Source organism: Trachurus japonicus, chromosome 6 (genome assembly GCF_045865225.1).
Source record: "Trachurus japonicus isolate A0001 chromosome 6, Traja_1.0".
Classification (NCBI taxonomy): Eukaryota; Metazoa; Chordata; class Actinopteri; order Carangiformes; family Carangidae; genus Trachurus; species Trachurus japonicus.
The window spans coordinates 15,818,963-15,831,496 of NC_140912.1; positions in this window are offsets into that span (position 1 = coordinate 15,818,963).

Below are 12,534 nucleotides of genomic sequence, written 5' to 3' on the forward strand. Positions count from 1 at the left end.
GCAATTAGATGCACCAGTGCTACCAGGGATGACTAGTGTTATTGAGGATACTGGCTAGCTTCTCTAATGGGGGTATTTAGGGCAATTATGATAAAGATGTCAGGGCGACCTCCCTGCGACTGCTGCTTTTACAAGGGGTGCCTCTAAGTGCAAGATCACAGAGCAGAAATAAGGAGTGACTAAAGATGTGGCCAGTCCCGTGTGGAAATCTTGCCACCAGCAGTACTGCACTTAAGTCCTGTCTCATGTGGAAAACACTGTCTAGAGGTGCTAAATGGGCTAATCTGCCCTCAGAGTTGAGTTTTTATGGGAATTTTGGAGTCTATTATGACAGTCTCAAGAAAATAAACACTCTAGTGCTCAATTAAAGAGTAAAGTCTGCCCGATTTGTTTCCATTTAGCATCATAAGGATTCAGCACATCTGGCCCAGGGAGAGTACTGTTATTATTTAATGGACGAGGGAAGCTTACCATCTGTAAGGTAGCGGAGACCCACAAAGGGGCCTTTCATGTGGCTACTTTTGTCCACTGAATTGTTTCCACACACACGTTTACCTCAGTCATCACCTTTTCACAACGGGCATCCCACCACCTCACATCAAAGTTACAACTCAGGGACATAACCAACAGCTACTGGTCACCCCACACACCTATAACAAGCCAGCCCAACTGCGATGTTAGCATATGCCATCCACATGGCTGGCATGACACTAAACACATACTGACTAATGTTTGAAGTAGGTTCAAAGAGACAAAAGCAGAGGGAAAGTGCAATGTGGAAGCAGCATGTATCCTCTTTCCCCCTTTTAAAACAGCAAAACAGCTGGTCATGTTCTTACAAAGTACTCAGTACATTTCCATGATTGTTTTTATACTGTGTCTGTGGATAATGCACCATGATATCCCTCTCTTTGTAATAACCTCTCTGGATATATATTAGGCAGTCAGGAAACAGCAATCCCACTCTACAGATGAAGAAAAGCTCTCCATTGAAGCACATTCCAAAAGTAAGTGTTTTTTTTCTGGCGTAGTTCATGGAACAGAGCCATACACTCGTCAGGAGAGACTGGGGAGATTAGATATTGAGTTTAATGCAATAAAATCCTCGAAGTACACTGAGCCTTTCATTATGATACTGTAATGAAGGAGTTCTGCGAGAGAAAATTAACCATCCAAGAGAAATGTAAACCCTTAATAAAGGCCAAATCTGTGTGGCATTATCAGACTGTATGTCTGTCTATTCATCTACCACATAGGTGAACTATATTAACTATATCAAATGACATTCATGTTCCCTGGAAGATGAATTTTACTGTGGTATTTTTTTATTTTCGTAAAGTATATCAGTGGCTATAAGGTGGATTGCCAAAAACAAAGGTGCAGATTGTTGTCAGTATGAACTGCAAGAGCTTTAAATTCCCCCTGCATTAGTTCAATATTTTTTGTTTATAACTACGAATTCTCAGATTGTTTGTGTTTATCCCCAATTAGCAAACCCTAGCATGCTGATACGGTGAATAGTGAATGGGTAAATGCCAGCATATGTTAGGATGCTAATGTAAGCATTTACACATTGCTGTGCCTGCAGGTTACTAGCATGTTTAAAAACAGCTGCAATTTATCCTTATGCTTTTCATCTCTCTCATTCCCCCTTCCATTGTGAGCATAACATTTATTTACTGTGTGCAAGTTGTGTTGCTGAAAGTACCACAACTAGGCTACCAAAAAAAAAAGGTTGGAATTTGCTCATGAAACATGTGCTCCCTTCCCTGTGAAATGAAAGACAAACACAATAAGGCAGCGTTCAAGAGTTAAACAGCAGTCACATATATATAAATAATAAATATCATCATGATCTCCTACAATGACCTGATTCTCTTCTTTTTTCCCATTTCACATTATAATCTCTCATCTTACACTGGCTGTTTTTTTATTATTTGTCTGCTTCTACACCTTAAGCAAATGGGCATGGGGGGCCTCTCAAGCCAATCAATCAGGCCAGGTTTGCCCTTCTGAAACAACAAGCCCCCATCGTAGCCAGCCATCAGTCATGGCCCACCTCTGGTTGTCCTCTTGCCTATTTTCACAGCATCTCTTTCACTCCGCTGCTAACATGACTTATTATGTTTTCCAATTTGATTCCCCTTGATGTTTGCTCTCTAACTCTCTCACTGTCTGTGTTACAATCCCTTCTGCCGCTTTTTCCATCATAGTAGCTGGAGAATGAGCTCCAAATGTTTGGCAGCGCGTCAAAAGCAAGCAGAGGGAACCTGTAGACAAGAGAGATGGCTTTGAAATGTGATCTTAATTTTCTGGCTATTTATCCTTTTATCAAGAATATTTATCATGAAAAGGAGTCTGTTTGGTTTGGATAATTACAAAGAAGTGTGTGAAGATGGCTTAATTGTTTTGCACGGTCAGCATAGTTATCTTAGCTTGGCAAGTTAAAGATTTCCATGCACCATTATGCACAAAGTCAGTTTAAAAGGAGAGGATGCTTTTTATAACCAATTGCAACATGTCAAAATACAATTTAAAATGCCAATATTGTACAGAGATATATCATCTTCTTACGTATAAGGCTTCATTTCTGTGTAATAACACTGAAAAATTATCAAAGCTTTCCCCAAAATCATATACATATGCTTCCACTATATTGGGTCATCTTGAAGGCTTCTGTGCAGCACTTTGCACACAGCCAGGAGGTCCATTTAAAACATCAGTTAAACATCAACACAGTTTCCCAGCCTGAGTGATTACACAAGTGTTTGTCTCTCTCTATCGTTTGCTGTGGATTGGTGTTGATTAGTGAGGTGAGTTTGTGAGGAGCTTCTACACTTGTCACAGGTGTAGAGAGATGAGTTAAGGGAACGTGCCTTGCCATAATGAACCTAAATCATCCAGAAAATTACCAAAAAAGTTCATAAATCAAAGCCTTCCAGACAACTATTCTATCAAAAGGAAAACATAACTTTACAAATTGCCGCCGTCTCAGTCATTTAGATCCATTCTCTTAATGCAAATGGATAATCAGAGCCCTGTATAAGATCTGGACAGAGGACCAGCATGACTTGCTGTGTGTACACAAATCGCAGCTGTAGTGATGGATGGTGGGCTCCACAGAGTACTGTTTTGTGATGTAGAGAGGAAGAGATCCCACTGTGACTTCCATCCACCATCGCGCGCACAAACCCCTCAAAACACCACATGTATCACTGTCTGCAGATGCTAAAATGAGGATGTGCGACAAAGGAGTTGTTTGAGAGAGTAGGTGTACACGAAAAGTGTGTGTATTGTGTGTGTGATTGCATAATCAAGAACACATAACAGCTCACTTATCTGATTACATCAGAGACACAACAGGAGTGAAAATCAGTCACCTTTGCTACACCAGCGCTCCTCCTTTTTCCGCTTTCGCTTTACATTGGTGGTCAACAGGAGGATAACAAAAGAAACAGCAGAGAAAGTGAGCAAGAACAAGAAACCCGCCATCCTTCCAGGAAGGACCCTGAAGGGTTTGGGGCCCTGAAAAATAAGGCTAATTTGAAGGTCATTTAAAGAGCGCGAGGCGGTGCTGCTCAGGAGGGGGGCCTCGGAACAAGTGCAGGGGGAGCGGCTTGGGTTGCACCACTGTGAGATAGGCGCTCCGACGCTCTCCCTGGTGCTCTTCATCAATCTCCCCCATCCACTGAGAGCCTCCTCTGACCCACATAGCAGCCAGAGGGAGGGGGGGGGTGCCTTTCTTTCATTATTGATACCACTGCATCATACAACCTGCACTTACCTGAACCAAGTCAGCAGAGGAGCTACAAAGGTCACAGAACCACAGGCAGACATTTAGCCTCTCATTCCAACCCTCATTCACATTCACGGCTAAAGGTAGGTGAACCCCTACACACACACACACACACACACACACACACACACACACACACACACACACACACACACACACACACGGCTCTCCATTTTGATACTCCTATTGTTTGAACCATGCATTTTGGAAGCATTTTCTATTGTGGTTTGGTCAAGTCTTAACTTTGAGCAGGAGGGATCAATTTCTCTAGCTTTACGTAAGTGCATTGAGTGTAGAAAAAGTGCCATACCTTCTATTTTTTTTTCATTATGACAATACAAAACAAAACAAAACAATCTGTAACATCAGTGACTGACAGATTGGGTTTTAAGTGTGAATTTTAAAGCACGATTGTAAAATCTAATGTTCATATAAATGCTGACTTTCTTTTGGACAGAGAGGTTCTGTGTTTCTCCTTCTTTTTCCTGGACAGATGCCACATACTTTACACGTGTAATTAGAGAAACTAGTAAAATGTATTTATGCTGGATACCTCTGTAGCATGAGTGCCATTAACTGTGAATTGCTGCGATCTGAGTGTTGCAGATTTCCCCTGATTAACACTAAGGTGACTAGGAGTGAGAGACTGGACCACAGCATACCAGGGAGGAGGAGGAGGAGCTGCACCATTTGGATTTAGAGGGTGTGGAGAAACCCCTCTGCATCATTTTGGAAATGCCTGGCGATCAGTTGCTGATTTTACACCTAAAGCTTGGTTGCTGGGCCATTGGAAGAGGATGAAACTCTGCCATACCGTATCTACCCCTTCACAATACCACTAAAACTGCAATTATGAAGGAATGTACTTGCTGTCAGCTCACAAAACACAGTTGTTGGTTTAAAGCGCCATTGTCTAAACAAAAAACGGCAATATCACCTCCAAAGCTCTCCGTAATCTTTGATTTTGACATTGAATAGAAAGAAGAGAAGAAGCTTTCGTGGTGAAACAATAGTAGATTTGTCTCCTGCGTATGCCTCAAATTAGGCCAAGGTTTGGGTAAGGATAAACACAAGTTTAAGCCAGTCTAAGTCTTTGCCATAGAAGGGAACAATTCACATTTGAATACGACACTATTGTTCAACAAAGCATTGGCATGGAACAACACTGCTGGATGGAAAGGCAGCTTATCTTATCGCACTGTAACTATCATGTCTTTGCTATGGACAGCTTCGGTCTGTTCAATGGAAGGGGTGCCTGGCTTAAGTGTCTGGCTTTGTTTCTACCTCTTAACAGTGGCATTACTTGCACAAATACTTTGATTACAGTACTGAAACACATTTCTTATTCTATGTGCGAATAACGTGCTTTATCTGAAGTCTAGCAGCTGTGAAGACATTAGCATTTTTGCTGTGAGTCAGAATAGGATAGCTTTGTTGAAGTGCTAAAACCACTCGTGCAATTTAACAGCAAAAGAAAGGTGCCAGTTTTTTCCCAAATTTGGAATTTCTGTTTCATACACATTGTGTTATATTTTATTAGGTCCAGATCTGCTGCCACAACCAGCATAGGAATAGTTTTTTATTTATTTTAACGATCGAGAACACAATATATATACAGTATGTCATAATAAATAAACCCTACTCAACTGTTTCTCACTTTAAACATTTGTTGTAATGTATTTGTTGTGACACCGGCTTAAGTTCGTCACTGAGGGGGGCGGGGAGGGGGGTATCTGTGGGTTAACTATCACAGGAAGTGGGAACAGCTGTATAAAAGTTAGGTGCTTGTGGTTATAACAAATAACTGTGACATACCTGATGAACCTGAGTAATATAAGAATGATGATGGAATTAGACGGTAAAAAGAGTCGAGTTTGTACGCATTCACTGTAAATCCATAAATTGTTTGGTATAGTTATGCAACGCTGTTCAGTCATTCTTACAGTTGAAGGTTATAACATCTTTTCAGTTGCTCTGTTAGCTGAGTGCTGAATAACAACAAATGATCTCTTTATGCAATGGTAACAAGAGTTCCAGTGAGTGCAGAGACGCATAACATTTTCTATTATTTCATTGATCAAAATCTATATGAAATTTAAGTAATATGAAAAGCACTTTTTATGACTTCAAATTGTGATGATTAATGACAATTAGATCAAGGAATAAAAATGTAAATTGTATCGTGCATTTCTTTTCATTCTGATTCGGTTCAACAAGGAGAATCTTTCTACAAGTTATATCAATCATGCAGCATGTTGATGACTCTTTCCTGCACAGGCAGAGGACAGTGTGGTTTGTTACCCTGTTGGTCTGTAACCGCACTGTTGTGTAGCAAAAGTTCAGCATACACCTTGAGGTATCACACATCATCTCTCTGTGCAGCTGGATGCAAGACATAGTTCATGAAAGATTATATGATTCTTTTTTTTTTCTTTATTTCTTTATTCATCAATCGCTAAAAATCTACTGTGCGCCGAGCAGCTATTATCCAACCTGTAAACTTAGTGTTTTGGGCTGATGCCCTCTTCCAACAGACACTGAGGTTTGCTGATTTCATCAAAAGCTTTGGTTTCATACAAGTGAAGCTGACAAGGTTGTCATGAGCCTCTTAAACTGTGAACAGGAAGGGCAAGTGCCACAGTGCTTAAGGGCAGATTTCTACGGTCGAGTGTCTTGACAGATGAAAACAGAGTAATTGCAAGCACAAGACTTAGCTCAGGCAGTGGATGTTATTCTAAGCTCAGAAAATGTATTAAAAAAACTCATGTACTGCGTTGTGTTTAAGGGCTAGCAATTTGGCCATAATGCATTGTGTATCATAGGAAGAAACCATTATTCAGAATCAAACACCCTGAGCCATTATATATTTAAAAGAAAGTTTACTGGCACCATGTTTATGCCTATCACTGAAATGGCCTCAATAAAGTTATTCACCATTAATGTTTGCTGGAATGGGTCCATGGAAAATGGAGAACTTTGAAAGTCTGGGGTGTAAAGGGTAAACATACATTAAATAAAATGTTTTTCTTCCGTTGCCTGCATGGTCTGTAACTAAACCTACAGTATGCATAGCTGAACCAGGAAGTTCTGTGTCTGACACACATCAACTCCAAAGAACATACACAAGGCACAAAATGTCCACAAAGGTGTGTTAATACCTGCAATATGGTCATGATTCTCAGCAGTTTTTTCAAAGAGAGGAAGTGTGGGATCAGTGGAGGGGTCATTAAAAAAGTGTAAAAACAAACAAGACATGGACTGAGGTAGATGCATCACTCAAAAAATAAATTGTGTTTTGTCTTCCTCAGAATATCTACTTTGGAATGTGTTCATCCAATGCAAAAATGTCCAAATGTCCACAAACATAAGGAATATTACAGATCTAGGAAGTGTTAACTCATTAGTCTTAAGTACAAAATGAGGTGACACAGCAATGGTGTGTAAAAAAAAAAAAAAAACAGATTGCAGTTTAGATAACAGCTTAAAATTATAAACGTAACTCTTTCAATAATTAGTCCATTTGCACTGTATACCACAGGTTTGCTTAGCAACTTCACAGTGTGATTGGAATAAGACAAGAGGAATGATTAGAAGTGTTTGAATGGAGTTTGGCAAGGGTGAGAAATTTTAAGCGCTCACCCTCCACCTCTCGCTTGTCATCCACCCCCGCGCACTCTTCTGAATGTCTACACATACACACAAACACACAGATGTCAGGAGGGTCTGAGTGACTCTACCCCTGTCACTGGGTGCCTGCTGTGAAAACAGCACCACCCCTCCCCTTCCCACCTCCTCTCCTCACCCCCTCCCCTCTCTCCCTCTTCTCTGGACGCTAGCCTGACATACCAGACCTTGTTCGTTAGTGCATATTTTTACCCACCGTTACTAAATTAGGAAGCCAGAGGGAGCAAATGGAGTGTGGCTGCCAAGGCAGAAGAAGAAGGGTCTGATCAGGCCTGGGTTTGCTGAGGGCCCATGCCAACCCTACCAGCTTCATTAAGAGCCACTTGGGTTTCAGAAATAGAAGCCCAACAGGGACCAGGGCCAAACAGAGCCATGAACGGCCAGCCAAAAACTCACGGGACAAACAAACAAATAAACGGGTTGTCTCATGGTCTGCCAGAATCAACCGGCAGCAATCATCCCAAGGAGCCATAAGAAGTTATCTTAGGCAGTATTGCACACAAAATGTGCTCTGCCCCAAGTTTAAAAGTGGTGACAGTACACATACTGCCAGCCCGATACAGAATAAATTAACCTAGAAAGCTGTCTCCAGAGACCAATTTCTCAAAGCAGCCACAGAGATGTTACTTCTTGTTTATTTTGCATGGATTTTGGGCACTGATGTAAGAAAGGATATTTTCACAAGGGAATGTACATTTCCTCTTTTCACTACTGGCATATAGATTTAACGCGTATGAAATACAGAAAAATTTGGAGCACAGGTATCCCTTACCTGTATTTTTAAGTACGTTTTACTTATATTCTCTGTTCATCCTCATCAACATTCACCATTAAACTCTACACATGGAAAAATGGCTTAGTATGGTATAGTTCTGAAATAGATTGGAAACCTCTTGTTATATTTTTAAATAACTTCTATTATGGTAATTTTTTAACACGTTTTATTTTTACATAAACATACAGTCAAGATTTAAAAAATACTGCAGGACAATGTGTTCCTTCACACAGTAAAATGGTGGGTTACAAACCATGGAGGAATGTCTTTCAGGTTCATTGTTTACTTTCTCATCTGAGTGACACCTCTCAACCTGTGCACTACAGTGACTTCAGTCCATTTAACATCCACTCATTAAAACTAATGAGCTATTAGAAGCTGACTTTGAACAACTTTAAGGTCAATGTTGCCACATCCATGCAGCTTAATATCCAATAAGGACACACAGTATAGGATGGTTTTCACTTACTGACAGTGACACTGTTCTTTTGATGATAAGACCGATATGGTCATAACAAAGGCATTGGGATATCAACAGTAGCATCTGCAGGTAAACACATTAGTGTTTACAATTCACAAGCAACATCGCTGAAGAACTAAAAAGTCATAAAATAAATGGTGTGATAAATGCTGAAGATGTAGTACTGAAAAAGAAATGAGGCCCCCTCCCAGGTTTAACATTTCAAAGTGTGAATGCCCTTAGGAGAGGCCAAAACCCAAGCCATCACTTCTTAAACGAGCACAACAGTATTATAATAGCCTATTCCCTGGAGCACAACTGTAAAATCTGCATTATAGCTGGGGGACTGTATATTTGTGTTACTATATTGACATCTTGTGGAGAAATCAGAATACTACAGCTCATGTGTTCAAAAAAAGGTCAACATGTTGCACAATACCATGACTGAGATGTGAAAAATTAAGATTGATTTAAAATGATCCCTCCTGTTTATGACACTTAATTTTGAGAGGTATTATAGAGAGATGTGCCTTGAGGAGAAACAATTATCAGGAAAAAGGAAAACAAAAACAAAAAAACATTCGCAACAATTGTATACCAAGTTCAAACCCACTAATTTAATCAGTTAAAATTTTTGGCCACAATTATTTTGAAAAATTACAGTGGAATTATCTCTTAATTATTAGCCTATTTGTTTATTTTAAGTGTTTCAATCATTTTGACTCTAGCAATGAATGAAATGGCTTTCACTGTGCTTTATTCCTCCACATTAAACCGGTCCTGCACGCCCCCAAAGGTGTTTTCAATTACTCTCCCTAATTAGACTTCGCAATATGCTAGGAATTCCTGAATGTCACCAAACCCTGTTGATAGCTTTTAGAAGGTGAAAAATAATAGTGATATTGGTGTTAAGGAAATAATTGTCTCACCTTTACAGGTGTGTAAAGCTAACAGCTGTGAACAAGCCCCATGTGTAAGAAGTCAGGGAAATCTAATCAGGCAGCATAATTCAGTAGAAACACTGCCCCCTGTTTGCGGCCTATACAGTCCCAATATCTCATCCTGTCCAGAGTTGAATATTGGCCACAAGTGTTATTGCAGGTTATTTTGTCACACTGGAATTTGCCAGTTTGGAAATCAGAAAAATACTCAACAAATATACCCTGCTTGGCAGTTTTGCCCTTTTGGGGCACCAGGAGGGTTTTCTAGCCTATGTGCGTGTCTACATTTGGACTTACCCAGAAAATGCCCACATAGGCTCTATGTGGGTTAGCCCATGCTAACCCACAACTGCTGTTGGGCCCCATCTTTATGGGAAGCCCACACTCAGCGCATACCGTGGGGTGTGCTACTTGGGGCCCACAGAGGGACCCACACGTGCTCCACATTTTCTGCCCATAATGGAGCCCACAGTGGGCTACCCGCAGTGGGCCTAATTTTCTGCCCGCAGTAGCACCAAATCCGAAATGGGAATGGGTAAGCCTGGTTAAATTCTGTTATAGGCCTAATTAACGTCTCTTGAATTGTAAGCAAGTGGAAACTCACCTTATATCACCCATTGGTTTGTGACCTTCCATTTTGATGTATGGATGTTTGTTTGTTTTTTTTAAGCCTGGCATTTGGCAGTGGGCATTTGGCAGTGGACGTAGCCATCTTGGTCCTGTTGGAGACGGGGAAAAAAGCATATTGGTAGAGCCAGGAGTTACACCTACAAACCCTACAAAACACACAGCCAACACTGAGCTAAGTCTGCTAAATGTAACCTTGGAAGAAATTGCATTGTAGCTGAGCTCGCTGTGTAGGCTATAAGCCAGCTAAGAGTAGGCCTGTTGCTAGTGTATATTGACCCATCACAATGGTAGCTTGAAATTGATGAATGATAGCATGGCTACAAATCAACCACCTAAAAGTCAAGTCACCTATACAACCATACAACAGTGGTTCCCAACCGCGGGAGCATTATTTGATAGGATGTTATTGGACTATCAAAATATGCTACAAAATATGAAACTGGACCATCTTATTTCTTTAAATAGTTTTTAAAACTTGCTATCTAATGTTCTGCCTGTATGTAATTGTGGATTATGATCTTGATGTATTTGTATATTGTATAACTGTGTGTTTTTGTAATCAGGGCGTCATTGAAAAAGAGAGCTCGCTCTCAATTGACCTTCCCTGAATAAATAAAGGTGAAATGAAATGAATAGAGTAGCGGGAGCATTATTTGATGGGATGCTATTGGACTATCAAAATATGCTACCCCTGAAATATTGAATAAAAATATTAAAATGGTATGTCTATATATGCTGCCATTCATCCTACAGTGGCAGTGAGGTGATCAGTAGTCTAGTCTTACATGAATGCATAGTAGTAGCCGGAGCATTATTTGGGGTGTTATTGGACTATCAAAATATGCTACCCCTTGAATTCATAGAGTAGCGAGAGTATTATTTGACAGGATGTTATAGGACTATCAAAATGTACTACCCCTTTACATGAATGCATAGAGTTGCAGCATTATTTCATAGGATGTTATGCTACCCCTTTACATGAATGCATAGAGTAGCGGGAGCATTATTTGATAGGGTGTTATTGGACTATCAAAATATGCTACCCCTGGTGATTTTTTTTGTATTAATCATTAATATCTTTAATCAATAGCTTCATTGTTATACAGAATTGAGACTCCAAAATCACCACACACACCAAGTGTAGTGTAGCCTACCATACTGACCAGATACAGTATTTACTTACCACCTTGTAAATGTTTCCAGTCCAGTGTGCTGGCGTGCCCCTAGCTATGTAGCCTATCCCTTGTTGACAATCACTGATAGACAACCTACCTGGATACAGTAGGTAAAATATTTGCCGAAGAAAGTAGCCTAATGTAGCCTACTTACAACAATTTCTTTCCTTGACAATCCACTTATTCCACAAACCCTGTCTGTCAATACAAAGGCTACATTTAACTTAAACATTGAAAGCATAAGTGGATAGTCTTTGTAAATTTCAAGCAGGCATTTGTGAATGATTCTCCGTAGCTTGTTTGCTTTTGCATTTACATTACACACTGTTCAGTGGTAAACTATCTGAACGAAAACCGGGTAGCCTATCACTCGGCCACTTTCGGAAAAACTCGGGATCGCCTACTCATGACGTCATTTTTGCTTTTCAAAGTAAGAGCACGTATCCAAAATTTTCCCCCAAAATATTCAGCGATATTAACTCGTGGCCTACTACGTTGACGGTTGTAGAATATGAAATGGCATGACCCATAAGGTCCTAGTGCTAGTAGCCTACCGGTATACCTTTTTGGTGTTGATATTCGTTCTGTTTAAAAAATGAAAATAAAATAAAAATCCAGTTTTATATTTTATTGTTAATAGGTTCATCTAACATTAATTAGCCTACTAAGCTGACACTTGTTGGCAGTAGCTATAGCCTAGGTGATGAGAGCAGGGTGTTTATGCCGACTAACTTTTAAGTCCTTACAGAAATAAATGATTATAAAAAAAGAAGAAGAAAATAAATGGTAAAACAAATGGCACCCATTCTCTCTCTTGCTACATCGTAGCCTATGATTTTGAAATGTTATTCCGTTACAATCATGATCACAACATAGCCTAAAGCTTATATCCCAAAAGAAAATTAACTTAGGCCTAAATGTTTCAGCTGTTGGTTGCGACTAATTGCTACATTTTAAACATTAAACGCCGACTAAAAGAAAAGAGAAGAAAATAAAAAGGGGTTAAAAAGGGCGTTTTCTTCTTAATTTTCTCTCTTTTTTTCATTTGTTGACATCTTAGACTCAGGGCTGAG